At 45.8% G+C, this 15,401-nt stretch overlaps 1 protein-coding gene and 1 non-coding gene across 5 annotated transcripts in view; one reads left to right on the forward strand and one right to left on the reverse strand.

The window, feature by feature from the left end:
* Window positions 1-5,309: 5,309 nt before the first annotated feature.
* TRNAV-UAC (transfer RNA valine (anticodon UAC)) lies at window positions 5,310-5,382 on the reverse strand. The gene has a single exon. It is a non-coding gene; the product is annotated as a tRNA-Val (tRNA).
* A 100-nt stretch (window positions 5,383-5,482) lies between these two features.
* Window positions 5,483-15,401, forward strand: part of PPEF1 (protein phosphatase with EF-hand domain 1) — a 130,431-nt gene continuing 120,512 nt past the window's right edge. For 2 of the 4 annotated variants that reach the window (XM_070502428.1, XM_044763751.2), the window contains exons 1-4: window positions 5,483-5,503; window positions 6,356-6,583; window positions 7,529-7,582; window positions 14,438-14,535. The gene's annotated coding sequence lies outside the window, so the exon portion shown is untranslated. Of the gene's footprint in view, window positions 5,504-6,263; window positions 6,584-7,528; window positions 7,583-14,437; window positions 14,536-15,401 lie in introns of those variants that run through there. The other 2 variants (XM_044763755.2, XM_070502429.1) reach the window with 1 other exon arrangement.

Consider the following 15,401-nt stretch of genomic DNA (forward strand, 5'->3'; position numbering starts at 1 on the left):
TGGAGAGAGCTACCATTTGCTGGGGGAGGAGAACGTTCCAGGGGGAGCAGGGATTTGAGGGGAAGGGATTTAACTATTCTGTTTGAGAGGCCTTTGGGGACACCCAAGTGTTGACCTTGAGTGGGCAGCTGGCTGGAAGCTTCTGGAGCTCAAGGGAAATCTCAGATAGCCTGGGTGGTGCCCTGTGCTCCTTGCAGTTAATTCGTACATGAAACCAGAGCCTCAGTCCTGCAGCTGCTCCCCAAAAACTGCAAAGTAGATGAGCGGTTGGCATCTAGCTGATTTGGGGGTTGTTATTCTAGGAGGCACTCAGCTCCATCCCATCTCAAGAGAAGCTGGGGAGCGCTGACATGCAGAAAGGCTCTGCCAGTTGGGCAAACATCAATTGTGCCAAGACCCTCTTTTGCCGGGGACCAAGGGCGAGGCGTGTCAGTCACTGACAGCATGGCCTTAATAACCAAATCAATTTGGCCCAGAGGTGTGTCTGTCACTGAAGAGGGTCTATGCGGCTGCAGCTGAGCAAACCCAGAGTTCAAATGGGGCCCCTTGAATTGCCCCGGACTTCAGGGCCTTTTTTGTTACCCGGTCTACGGGTGGGCCCTGGAGGGGCTCCATGTTCTGCAGAAGCAAAGCATCAGGCAAAAAGGAAAGGGCGAGGAGGTTCGTCACTGTCTACCAGTGGAGAGGAAGAGACCTAAGAGGAAGGCCTGGTTTCAGAGCCACTGCCTGTGCTCAGTCAAATGGGCAGAATTCTGGCATTTTTTTCCCTCCCAGGCTCCCCTCCCCAGAAAGCCTTCGTCTGCAGACAGCCTGGCATTCTGAGACACCAGAACCTCATGCAAATAAGCAGAGAGGGAAGGAACAACAAGCATTTTACAGGAAAAGCTGTCACCAAGCGAGCAGCAACGTGGCTGCTGTAGCCCCCAAAATGAATCACCAAAAAGCTGGGGAATAAAAGCATGTTTGACAGCAACATCGTATAATACCAGGAAATAATGTAGTTGAAATGAGCAAAAGAAAACAGGTCAGCCTTTAAAGGAAAAAGGAAAAGATTTAGATGACGTGGTTGCCTATTTTTCTCAGATGGGTTTTCGCGATTCCTCCACGGTATGGGTTTCCGCTAGAGCATCTGGGAAGTCTGCCACTCACCAGTCTTAGATACATGCAATATGGGAGCATTCTGCCCTTTTGCTCAAAGGGCCATGCCATGGGGAAACCCTCATTACCACAGCAAGAAAATTCAAGGCATGCTGTTTCTCGAAATGTACCTTGCAAGCCCAAGAGGAAAGTGCCCATTAGACACACATAGGAAAGACTATTTTAGTCTTTTTGATTGGCTGTCACTAAATACAGAGCTTTCCTTCCCATGGAAACAGATAAAGCTGAGGAGAAAAGCATAAAATTATGAATGATAAAAACTGTAACCAGCTTCCAATCTACTTGAGAAACAAGAATAAGCCACAGGAGAAAAACGGCAGGCTGCAGTACCAACCCTCTCGAAGAAGAAAGAAGGAAATTGCTTCTGGTGTGAAAGTGTTACTATTTTAGGCGACAGGCATATTCCTGGGTAAATCTGTCTTCCGGACATGCTTCAACCCAAATGAACCTCACAAACATATGCCTAGTGAAAGACAAAAGACCATAAGTTGTATGATTCCACTGAAATGAAATGTCCAGAACAGACAAATCTCTGGAGACAGAAAGTAGATCAGTGTTTGGGGGGAGGGGGAAATGGGGAGCGAGTGTGGAATGTGTGCAGGTTTCTTTTTGGGGTGATGAAAATGTTCTAAAATTAGATTGTGTGCTGCACAAATCTGCAAATATACTAAAAACCATTGAATTGCACACTTTAAATGGGTGAATTTAATGGTATGTAAATTACATCTCAATAAAGCTGCTTAAAAAAAAAATCTGCTATCCCTGATGGTTGGCACACCTGCAGAGAGGACACCCTCACCTGTAAGATGAAGTTTGGCGATTCTTTGGTTTGTTTTTATATAATAACCATGACCAAGTAATGAACCAACATAATTTAATAAGATGGATGTTTTCAAAATCATCATTGGCATTGAATCCAAAAGTACAACGTACGATAAACAGAAGCCTGCCTCAGTTATAAAACATAGGTAGTGTTTAATTATGATGATTTGTGCATTCCCAGATGAACCTTCACCCAACGTACAGGTGGAGTCAATCCAAAAGCATCTTAAAGTATTAAGAGTTTCTGGGATGAGTTGCTGACTCTTAATTGTAAAGGGGGGAAAAAAAGAGACAATTGGGCTAAATGACTCACACTTAGAAACATATTTGGGTTTGCAAAATGACCTTGGGATTATATTTTTACAAGTCTTTCCAAATACTGGGAAATGTGACTAAATAACAAAGGTCAGGAGACTGGGGAATCATGAAAGCGAGTACTCTACCAATAAAATATAAGGAGAGGGTAGAAAGGAGAGTGAAGTAAACCAGGGATTCTGATTCTATTTGTGTGGGTTTCGTCGTGTCTGTCTACCAGGTCATTTGCAGAGTGGCAAGGCCTCCTCTTCCTGCCCTCCTCATCTCCTGTCATGCACATAAAAACACAAGGCGCACAAAGAAGACATTCGACCAATTTCTAATGTCCAGAATGATCCTAAAAAGGAATTCTGAGCTGACGGGTCCTTGAGAGCTGAGAGAGGCATGAAAGTACTATTTCAAAGATTGAAAGAGAATTGGATAATGTTTTAGAGATTTGCGTTTAATTTCGCCTCACTCCTTTAAGCATATCACTCCTGCCAGGATATTCAGAAATTTAAAAATGATTGCGTATATTGAGTCTTTGGGAGTTCTTGACTCTCGGTTGGATTATGCTTTCTATTAAAGTCCAGTGGTACTTGGCCTGTTATGTTAATCCATATTTAAACTAGGGTGACCTCACGTCCCAATTTGCCTGGGACAGTCCTGGTTTACACCTGTTGTCCCAGCAGAATTATTAATAGCATCTTCTTCCACTCTCAATAGCATCCTGGTTTGGAAGATTAAATTCTACAATCACTCTAACCTTGACTTCTAAAAATATTCAAGAACGTGCCACACTTTCTTATTAATTGTTGCAAATTATAGCTACACTTTCTGAGACCCTTCTTTCTGTCCTATTTTAAGCATCCTTTGAACTTTAGAAGTCTCTTCACAAAACGAGACAGCCAGCGGCGAGACAAAAAGGACCGCATCCATATCAAGACAACTGTTGTTCATTAACAATCCATATTACTTAATTAACATGCCTTGCTAATTAATAATATTTTAATTATTCAGGTTGTATTTCTCTTAATCAGCTATATTATTAATTCAAGTGTATTATTAAGTATTTAATGAGTGCTAATGGTTGGATAGCACATACCTTCATAGCCAAAGAGAAGTAAAAACAAGAAGCCTTCTATTTTGCGTGGCATTCTCCCCTTGTCCTTGGCAGCAGCTCTACCTTCTCGAAGTGGAGAGCTTCTCCAGGAGCAGGAGCTTAACTTGAGCACTGGCCTCATTAAGCATCTTATTCCATTTAGTTCTTAGGGCTTTCGCTGAGCCCCACCAAGTTAACCCACATAGTTACTCACCCCAACACGGAAGTCTCAGAGAAAAATCTAATGTCAACTCAGGTCCATTTAGCAAAGGAAGATATTGGTTTTACTCTGTCTTTAAGTGGAAGGGGAACAGTGGAAGGAAATAGAAACTAGAAGCAGAAGACCCAGGTCTTAATCCTTTCACCGCCATCATCTTCTAGGGGGTGACCTTGAGCAATTTCCTGCCAAACAAGCACTAACATTCTTGAATTTTATGAAAATGACATGGATTCCCCTCTCAGAAAGCACCTTGGCATCATTTTCATACTATTCACTCAGGAAAATACTGAATTTGGGAGAGGGGGACAGTTACACACAAAGATGTGCATTGCTGTGTTATTTATAATAACAAAACCTGGGGAACAATCTACATGGTCAAGGTTAGGGGGTTCAGTGCAGCAGGTGGGGTTAAGAGCAGAGATTCCCAAGCCAGACTGGGGGCAAATCCCAGCTCAAACACTTGTTAAGTGATCTTGGGCAAGTTACTTAAAGTCTCTGTGCCTCAACTTTCTCATCTGTAAGATGGTGATAATAATGCCTACTTCACAGAGTTAGCCTGAGGCTTAAATAGGATGATATATATATATAATACTTATAACAGTGCTTGACATAATTAGCTATTATTATTGTACAGCCATTAATAATAAAGTTGATGGGGGAAAGAGCAGATGTTTAATGAGTATAGAGTTTCAGTTTTGCAAGATGAAAAAGTTCTGGAGATCTTTTTCACAACAATGTGAATGTACTTAACATTACTGAACCATACACTTAATAATGGTTAAGATGGTAAAAAAAAGAATCAAGTTAATGAAGTGATTGTAATAACAGTAGCAATCACGTGTTATACTTGAATTAGAAAAGGATGCAATTGTCCACACTGTATGAGCAAAACTATGTGGAAAAATGCAGAGAAAAATAGTTTCCCCTCCCTTTTTAGTTCTTGGCCACCACTATCCCACCTCAGCCCCCAGGGTCCCAGACACCTTTCCTTCGTTCCTCTTGTCAAAGATGAAACAGGCCAATGTTAAGAAGATAATAATAACCCCCCCAAACGAAACTGTAATGAACTAGTGAAGAGAAACAAAAAGGAACTAGGATAACGTTCAGTCGTTCAGTCTGCGTTTATTGGGTATCTACAAGACTGACATTTATTCTATACTGTGTATGGTGTCTGCATTGAACACACGAAGGTCTACTCAACAAACTCCGCTGCTCTATTAAAAGGAAAAGGACTATTTTTTCCCCCTGCTCTGCATTTTAGAATTTAGTGAAAAACCTTTAATAATGATGATGATGATGATGATAATAAACGTTTAATAATTCAACTGCGGTCAAAGAGTTGCTCTGTTTGGCATATTTCAGCAGGAGGCTTTGGGGGGCAGCGCAGGGGGTTCTTGCCTCCCACGAGCGCCCTATTCTCCGAGGCCGCCGCAGAGCACCGGAGGAGAAGCGGGGGAAGGGCCCGGGTGGAGCGGGGGCGTCCTCAGAACTACGACCCGGCCGGGCCCCCACCTGTGCTGTTTCTCAGGTCGGGCGATGGCGGCGGGGATGGGAGAGGGTATCTGTCATTATGCTTGTGATAAAAACATGCCCCAAAATAGAAAAATAAATAAATAAAGTATAAGGAGAAAGAGAACCACCTCGTCTTGGCATTCCATCTTTCTACCCAAGCAGTGAATGGTTATTAAAAATCAAAAAGCAGCTTCCTAGCTATGGTTCCACTGGGGCTCGAACCCAGGACCTTCTGCGTGTAAAGCAGACGTGATAACCACTACACTATGGAACCTTCCCGCCAGCCAGCCCCCTCATTAGTTTATTCATAGTATGACATCAGAAAGAGCGCCTCCGCCGCGGCCCCGCCCCCGCCGCGGCCTCGCCCCTCCCGCGAGATCAGTGCTCCCGGCCAGGTGAAGGGCTGCGGCTTCTCTCTGCGCGCGCTTCGCCCTCCTTGTCCGCCGGGGTCGTCGCCACTGCGACCCGCGAGGCCAGGGCCAGGCTTACCCTTCTGGCCGGGAGAGCCGTCGCGTTCGTCTCCTGTCCCCAAACTTGCCCTCAGCCGGGGCGTCGGCGAGGCCGGCCCGGCGGGCGCAAACGGACCATGCTCGGGCCAAGGCCCCTTCTGGCAGCTTCCCTCAGCTTGGGAGGGACCCGCGCTTTCCCGTGTTCCCCACGGACACCCCGAGTCGCTTCGGGCACGTTGGAGACCTCGAGTCCGGAGCAGGGCGGACGGGAGCCCCACTGGGAGCCAAGCTTCGGGCAGGGCGGGGTTCGGGGGTGTGCTGGGGGGCATTTATTTTGCAGGGTTGGAAAAGGCCGCTCCTCGGTCGGCCTCTGGCCCGAGGATGTCGGCTCCTAATGCGCCCCTGGCCCTTTCCACCACAGTCTTCCACGCGGAGAGGGGCGAAAACTTCCCTGGCTTTTGTTCGCTCTGCTTTGTCTGGGGCTGGGTGGGATTGGCGCGGCGGTGTAGACAGGCCACCACTTTGTGGCTGGGGAGAGGGTATGAAGCAGGACTGCCCGCAAGATTTGAGGGGCCCAGTGCAACGTGAAAATGCCAGGTCCCTTGTTCATAAGTCATTACGAATTCCACGACGGTGACAGCAGAGCATTAGATCCAGCGCACCCTGTGCGAGGCCGGCGAACCTGCCGCGGGGCTTCCAGGACTGTGATCCCCATAAGGTGCTGGGACCCTCCAGGACAAAGGGCTCCCGTATGGTCCCGCTTCTTGGTTCACCTTGTCTGCTCTTTGCCCTCCCCAGTGCTTCTGGATGGATCTTCGTCGCCATCCTCGGATTGCTCGCCATCCTCAAGCTTGAAAACCCGCTTAAAACCATTTGGGGGTCATCTTTAAGTGCTGAGTTGGACATGGCTGGAGGCTGTGGCTGGCCTTCTCCCTGACGTCTTGGTGGATACATGACGCTTGATTCTATGAAAGCAACCCCTTCAGCCAACTCCTGTCTTCCTGGGAAAGCCCTTGGAAGAAACAGGTGGGTGAGAGGTGCTCTAATCTGAGGGGCACGATCTGGATTCTAATCCTGTCTTGGCCACTCACCAGCTATGGACTCTTGAACTAGTCAGTTCTCCTCCCAAGCCTCAGTGTCCTCCTTTGTGAAATGTGTGAGGATTGGACTAGACGCCCCCACTTTGTCCTCTGGGTCTAAATGTTATCCCTGCTTTCCTGGTGGGAAAATGGAGACAGTTATCTGCCATGTAAGTTCTTCCACAGAAATAGTTAGAGGCAGGCCTGCAGCTAGTGCTTGGGTTCTCTAGTACCAGATTTCCTAGTCCTGGTTAGCTCCCTGTAATATTCATCATGGGGCCTCCAGAATGCCTTTTTGTTGATACATTTCCAGAGGCCTCTTGAGCACTTGATGCTTAGATTATGAGCCATGAGATGACCATGAGTGGACAGCCACTAACCGGAGGATGAATTCATGAAAGCTCCATGTTTCTGCTAGTCAATGAGTTCTAATGACTGCCGGGATGCCCAGTAATACATATATCTCACCTGTTCCCAAACCCCTGTCAGTTCAAAACAGGGCTGCCAGGAATCGGGCCTGGACTTGCACTCACCAGTTGTGTTTTGGTTTGTCTCTAGAGAGTGCTTTGCTCTCCCTCCAGCAGTGTCTCCCTTGGTATAAGGGTGGGTTCACCAACTGCAAGCTTTGGCCGAGTTCCCACACGTACACTCCATGTAGAAAAGAAGCTGGGGCATCTCTGATGCGCGCAACACAGGTTTCTGCCTTTAGTGGACAACTCTTGTTGCATTTCTCCATTCTGACAAGGAGGGAGACTCTTCTTCCACTCTCCTGCTGCCCTTAAGGGGTAGTCAGAATCTCTGTTATTAGTAAAGTGCAACATGGTTTACAAAGCACTTTCACATACATTCCTCTGAGGAAGCCGTGGTAAGTATTACTATCTCCATTTTTCAGCTGAAGAAGTTGAAGCTGAAGAGTTTGAATGCCTTGCCTGCGACCATTCCACAGGTGAGTGGCCAGGCTGGGCTCATCCACAGTCTCCTGATAGCTGAGCGATTTCGGGAGGCCCGTGTTCCTAAAGGCTACATGTTGTGGCCGTAAGAGTGCCATTGGTCTCTGGTGATATTTCGTATGCAAGCCAGGGAGGAGATGGATACCTTTTATTTTTTACCTTCTGTAATTTTTAAATGAAATCCTCAAAAGTGGGAACCAAGAGCCTGCTGGCAGCAACTGTTGATGACTTTCACCTTGAAACCACCAGCGTCATGGATAGTGCCTCAGATGGCCACAGTTGTGGCTGGCACTTCAGTCTCTTCAGTCAGATTGGTGAGGCCTGTCAACCCCAGGTATGCCCATAAGCAGCTCAACAACTAAAAGACAAATACATAAACGAACTAATAGTTAAACACAGAAGTCACTTCAAACTTTTTGAGTCCTCTGATTTCTCACATGTTGAGTGTGGCTTCCTCAGTGTTAGGCTTCATGGGGGAGAGTAACGCAACCAAAGAAACCACAGCCCCAAACACCAAGCTGACTTAGGAAGCTCATTTCACTTCATTTCATTTAGAAATCATTGTGCTCTGTCTTTCCGTGAATACTCAAGTATTTACTAAGAAAAGTGAGTCATTACCTTAGTATGAGAGAGCTCACCTTATTTTCCCCCTTTTTGTAGCTCTTCATGTTCAAAACATTTGAAACTAGCCTATTGGAATGGATATTTGTTGCTTTCTGCCCGCCTACCTTTTCATACTCGCTTACATCCCTCTGTCTTCTTGCCCACTCAAGTTCTGTGGTCATTTTTATCACTTGTTTGCCCCTTTGTTGCTTGTATTTATTGGCAAAAGCACAATCTGTTAAATCCAGCTTTCTCCCTACTCGGTCCCTGAATATGGCCCCAAGAAGAAGACACATCCAGGCCAACTGGTTTCACATTCACTTCTTGACTACTTACCTCAAGTGAACCCTTAACGTGGCCCAGAATGTGTCCCCTTCCCTGTCCATTCATTCTCCATCTCTCCTAAAGGGCAGTTTCATATCTTCTCTCCCTAAGCTTCCTGTACCTCCTTCCCCAACCTCACTTACAGCTGATGAACTTGCTTCCTTATTTCAGTGACAAAATGGAAGCAATCAGAAGAGAACGTCCACAAGAACCCGCCACACCTGCCCACCCACCTGCATGTGTGCCCTCATAGATCTAGGCCGGGGCTCTTCCTCCAGATCAGGGCTTCTTGACCACAGCCCTGTTGACATTTCAGACTGGGAAACTCTTTGTCATGGGCAGCTGCCCTATGTGTTATAGAATGTTTCAGAGCATCCCTGGCCTCTACTTACTAGATACCCATAGCACCCCTCCCCAAGTCATGACAACTCAGAATACCCCCTGGGGGGAGGGGGAGCAAAATCTTGTGGGCTATTTGGCAATGTCTTCAGACACTTTTGGTTGTCATGACTCGGGGGCGAGGGGTTGGTGTGCTACGGGCATCCAGTGGGTAGAGACCAAGGATGCAGTGAAAGATCCTGCAATGCACAGGACAGCCCCCCCGACAAAAAATGACCTGGTTCCACATGTCAGTAGTGTCATGGCTGAGAAATCCTGCCCTAGATGAATGGTCTGCATCCCTCTCAAAAACCTGCCCTCTACTTGCTCTCTCCTACTCAAGGAAATCACCCCAGCAATTCTCCCCTCTTTCAACTACATCGTTATTTAACTCCTCCATTAGATTGTTCTGATCAGCGTACCAACATGCTGTAATTTCTCTCATTATTAAAAAAAAAATCTCTTAATTGCATTTCCACCTCTAGCTACTTCCATTTCTCTGCTCTCCTTAGAGCAAAACTCTTAGAAAGATTTGTCTGTAGGCGCTCTCTCCAAGTCTTCTCCTCCTGTTGGAAGCCCTTTCCCCTCCTGGCTTTAGGATACCATCCTCTCCTGAGTTTTGTTCCGTACCTCACTGGTTGCTCTTTCTTAGTCACCTTTGCTGGATGCTCATCTCTTTGACCTCTGAACATGGGTGGACCTCAGGCCTTGGTTCTTGGACTTCTCTATTCATTCTCACCACCTTGGCGACCTCATTCAGTCTAATGGCTTTAAATATTATCTGTAACCTAGATGACTTCCAAATTTATATCTCTAGTCCAGACTTTTCTCCTAAACTCCAGATCTACCTACTCAACATTTCCATTTAGATATCTAACAGGCATTCAAACCTGTTATGTCTGTAAGCTTCTGAGCTCCACCCTCTAAATCTGGTCCTGTCTCAGTCTTCCTTGTCTCAGATAAGGGCAACTCCATCTTTCTAATTATTTAGGCCTAATATTTAGAATCATACTTGATTCTTCTTTTTCTCACACCCCAATTCTGATCTCACTGGCAAATCCTATTGGTTTCACCTTCAAGATCGACCTAGAATCTGATTGCTTTCTACCATCTCTCCTGTTACATACTAATCAACGCCACAGTCCCTTTTTGCCTAGATCATTACCAAGAACCTCGTATCCTGGCCTCCTAGCTTCTGCCTTTTTCTCCTTACAGACTGTTCTCCATACAGTAGCCAGGGTGATTCTTTTAAAACCCAAGTTAGATCTTATCACTCCTCTGCTCAAAACCCATCAGTAGCTCCTCACCTTAACTAGAATGAAAGCCACAGCCTTACAGTGGCCTGCAAGGCCCTACCTGATCTGACCTATCCGTTACCTCTCTGATCATATATCCTATTAGTATGCCTTTTCTTTTACTCTCCTCGGGCCACACTTGCCTGCTTGCTGTTCTTCAAACACAGTAGGCCTCTTCTGCCTCAGGGCCTTTGCACCTACTGTTCTCTCAGCCTTGAATGCTCTTTCCCTAGGTCACCCTTTGCTCTCTTACCTTGCTCAAATATCTTCTCATTGAGGTCTTTCCTTACTGCCCTATTTAACGTTGCTATTTTCTTTTTCCCTTCACCCTGGAAATTCAGTATCCCCCTTTCCTGCTTTATTTTTCTCTATAGCTCTTATCACCATCTAATTTTCTAGATATTTAGCTATTTTGTTGATTGCATGTCCCCACTATCCTCGACTAGGATGAAAGTTCCAGAAGGCACGGATTTGGTTTTGTTCACTACTATAGTCCACAGTACGTGCTCAATAAATATGCCTTGAATGTGTCTGTGCAGGGTTGGCAATGACTGAAGCCAGGTCAGTCAGTCCCAACCAGAGTTAATCCTGGGGCTTTTGCTTGAATTCCCGAGAAGAGACATTTCCTTGTTCACCCTGGACTTAAACGTGAGACAATCCAGAGGCTGGAGGTTCTGCTGCCAGCTTCCTCTTGCGTTTTGTCAGACGGGGCTCTTAGTTGCATATAGCAGCACTATCTTGTCCAAAATATTCACTGCTCTTCCCCGTGGAGGATTTTTACATCATGGCCCCACCGATAGGCTTGACCAAGTGACTTGCTTTGGCCAATTGAATGTGGGCAGAGGTGATGTGTATCACTTCCAAGCAAAAGCGTGAAGAGCCGGCTTGTGGCTCACTACCTCAGTGTCTCCCCTTTGCTATGAGAGCAGCAGTGCCCCAGAGCAAGGTTGGTCTGAGTCTTAGAGGGAGGACCACATGTTACAGAACTGCAGCCGACCCGTGCAGGCCGTGGAACAGGAGTGAAGAGTAAACCTGGATTATCATAAGCCACTAAGATTTTGGGTTGTTTGTTTCCAAAGCATAATGTCTCCTAAGCTGATTCAACATTCCTGCTAGTTTATGAAGAAAATGAGTTTATTAAAGGATATTCAGTGGCTCACAGGATCTCCGAGAAGGCCTTGGAGACTCCAAAGCCAGAAATAATGTCTCAGTCTCACTGTGGGGCTGCACCAGCACAGACACCCAGTGCTGCACCCTCTGAGTGCAGAGTTAGTGACCCAACCAGTGATGGAGCCTCTCTGCAGAATCTCCCAGAAGCTCTATCCCTGCTGCCTCTGAAAAGTAGACCCCTCAGCCGCTAATCTTGTCAGAAGATGGCTTTCATAACCCTTCCACTCCTCGTGTTGCCGTTTTCTCAATTCAGATCTCTGGCAGAGCCTAAGTTACACACCTGTGCTCTTGCTATGAGAGAGGCTGGAAAAGCAAATTTCTTGTTTTCCTTTGGGGAGGCAGGAGGCAAATGTGGGGAATTACCAAAACATAGGGAGGCTGTTGAGAAGGTGATGGGTGACCACAAAGCATGAAAGATGTCTGCTACCTGCCCGAAGCCTGAGAATGGAGCCAACAGCAAAGGATTAGAGCTGAGAAGTAGAGTGACTGGGTCCTATCGTTTAAGGCCTTGACCAAGTCATGCCTTAAGTATAGCCGTGGACTCTTCAGTTATTTGGAGGATGCATTTCCAGTTTTGCTTAGGCCAGCTGGGATTGGGTTTACGGACACTTGCAACAGGTGGAGTTCTGATGATTCATGTCTAGAATGGCTAGGCAGCAGCAGAGTGGCTGGCAGTGGTGGCCTGCTCAGACCCTGGGAAGTTTTGGTTGCCCTCAGTTCCCGGTAAATGGGGAAAGAAGCTGATGGTCCTGGGAATCGCTGCTTCTGGCAGGGCAGGGGTTTGGTTTCCCTGTCTCCTGGGAGCCAGCGGTTCTTGATGCTGCAGGGCAGTTGCTCCCATGTAGCACGGTAACCAGGACAGGTCAAGTTATAGAGTGGGTGACACATCTGTGGCAGATACTGCTAGTTGCTTGTCTAATATCCATTCTTCTTTTCCTCAATAATAAAAATTAGAAGAATAAACACTTGTTTAAGACTTATGTATCAGAGACTATTCTAAACCCTTTATTCATATTCAATCCTCACAAGAACCCTGTGAGAAAGGTACTAGTATCTTGCTGAATTTACACATGAGAAAACCAAGGCACAGAATAATTGGGTTACTTGAGTAAGTCACACAGCTAGTAAATGAAGGAGCTGCATTTTACACCCAGGCCATCTGGCACCATAGGCTATATTTAACCTCTACATTGCACTGCCTGATTTTGTTTGATTTGGCAATGTGTCCAGCTAAAACAGCTTGATTTCCCAAGCTCCCTTACAGCTAGAAGAGACTGTGTGAAAATTCTGGCCAATGAGATGTATGGAAGTAGGCGGGCTTCCAAAGCTATTTCTTTAAAAGGAGGTAGACTCACCTGGTATGTCCCATTTTCCCCTCAGTCCTTCACTTTCTGCCTGGAATGCAAATGTGATGCTGGATGTAAAGCTGCCATCTTGTGACCATGAGTTGACAATTTTGAAGAAGAAAGCTACATGGTTCGGCTGAAAGAAGGAAGGTGCCTGGGTTCCAGCCCTGGATTTCGTACTTCCAGATTCCTTGTTACATGAGAAAAACAAAACCCCTAGTTTTTAATACCATTGTTTAGTGGGAGTTTCAGTTACATGAAAGAAAATACAATCCCTCTGATTCAACATTTCCACATTTCTTGCCCTTAGCTGTCTCCTGTCCCATTTTGATGATGTCTTTAATCTGCCCACCAGCTACTGAGGAACTGCCCTGTGTTCCTGTCCCCTGATTAAAGTTGTTTATGTCACATGCCGGCCATATGTCTAGGAGCACAGTGTGGGACAGTGTGGGAGTTTAAAAAAAAGTATATGACATGGCCCCATGTCAAGGAGTCTGAAGAACATTAGTTTACCCAAAGGACTTATTTGTTCGAAGATGTTAATGGATGATAATGGCTTGATGTGGTTTTCCTAATTTAGGACGCTATTGGATTTGGATTAGACCCTGTCTCCTCTCTCTTAAAGAGGAAACTCAAAAGAGGGGAAGGCAGAGGGGAGAGGGGAGTAGGGTGATATGTGAAAACCTTTCTAATAGTAGAGATGGCCTCTGTGGTCTTCCTCTCAAACACCAGCTATCTGTAATCTCCAAAGCACCCACAGTCACATTCAGTGAGCTTAGATTGGATGAGATAGCCACTCAAGAGGGAAACAGAAAAGCACTTTGTCTCTCCCTCCCTTATTTATGTCTTGAGATGCCTCCACTTTCTAAAGTCTCTCCCCTGGGACTGTGTAACTGAGCACAGAACAACTTGGCTACTCCCCACTCCTACAGAGCCCCACTTAAAAGGAAATATCTGAGAGCAGCATCCAGGCAGTGCTAATTGGTGACAGAAATGAAATTGGTTACTCCCTCTACTTCCTCAACACTTACTGTCTTCTTTAGATTTACAAGTGGATTCAAGTGTGCACACCACAGGACTCGCCTCCACGCTGTTCCTCAGAGTCTGACGGGAAGATTTCAAGAGTGATGCCAGTGTTAAACAAAAATCATTATGTGCCTTTATTAATGATTTTAAGTATTTGTGATTTTTTGGGATACAATTAGCGTATAGTCTGAAGGCCTTATATAATAATAAAACCAAAACCAATTAGTAGCTTAACTCAGTTAGAGTCTGTCTGCAGGCTAGCAGCTTTCCTCTGCTAAATCCTGTTAAAATGCAGTGGGTTCTATTTTGTGCAGAGCGAGCAGGCTGCCATGACAACTGTCTGTGAATATTATTTCAGTAGTAGTCATAGGTTTCCAGTGTCTGCCTCTGGGTCCAACATTCATTCTAAAACCCAGATGCACATCTAGTCTTAAAGGAGTTCTCCTGGATGTGTTTACAAAAAATGAAAACAAAACACTTTCAACTGGCTGAGTTTTTTTCTTTTGGAAGAGAAATTTGAATGAATTTACGCAATTGCACATTGTAGATTTTATTGCTGTTCTTTTCTTTTGGAAAGCTGATTTGGGTATGAATTTATGTTGTACTTGACTATAGATTCCATTAAATAGATGCACTAGACCAGAGTTTGAAAAGTTCCTCTCTAGGTCTATAATCCTTACATTCAATTATTCTTGTTTTCATCTAACAGTATCAGAAGGAACCTTGTGGTTGCAAGTGACAGAGGATTCAACCCAAACTGAGTTAGCGAAACCAGTCTCAAATGAATCTGACTTGAAAATTCCAAAGGTAAAATTTCATCCAGAGATTTATGATGGAGATCTCCAGCTCCATTTCCCCGCCCTTCTCTGGGTCTGCCCTTCTCCATGTATCGATTGCAGCCCCCACACTGGCTCTCCTCATGATGACAGCCTTGCTCAGAGCACCACACTTGGGGGAGAAGACTGAGACTATGTCCCAGTGCTCTTCCCGGGAGCCCCGAGGTTCACTCATATTGCCTGTCTTTAGCTACATGCCCATCTGAACCCTCTCTTTTGCCGGGAGAAGAGGGTGTGCTAACTGCCTTAGGCCTGAGTTGTGTGCTATCCCTGGATAGTCACTGTTGCTGGGGAATTAGGCTGTGCTAATTGACTCAGAGTCGGGGGTGGTATGAATCCCATGCAAACTGCAGGGCTGAGCGTAGGGAGGGGGTTGATTTCAAAAGGAAAATTGGGGTACTATTGCAAGGCACTGAGGGGAATACTTGACAGCCACTTGATTAGGGAACAGAAGGCTGGGCAAATAATAATAATAATAGCTAACATTTATTGACTACTAACTATGAACCAGGCACCACTCAAACCACTTTACAAGTGTATTGGTTGGAGAATGTATTTGGCTGCATGTAATAAGGTCAGTGAAATAGCAGGGACGTAACACAGAGAGGTTGGTTTTTATCTCATATGATGTGAAGCCAGGAAAGAAGCAGCTTCACATTGTCATCCATCGCTCAGGCTCATCTTCCATCTTTTTGCTCTCTTCCTAATGTGCACAAGAGGGCTGCTCCTCCTCCACGCATTGGGTCTTGGTTCCAGGCAGAATGGGGGAAGGGCAAAGAGGAAAGTGCTCATGCCGGTGAGTCTTGTCTTTTTATCAGGAAAATAGCTTTTCTGGGA

The sequence above is a fragment of the Equus asinus genome, chromosome X (assembly GCF_041296235.1).
Source record: "Equus asinus isolate D_3611 breed Donkey chromosome X, EquAss-T2T_v2, whole genome shotgun sequence".
Taxonomy (NCBI): Eukaryota; Metazoa; Chordata; class Mammalia; order Perissodactyla; family Equidae; genus Equus; species Equus asinus.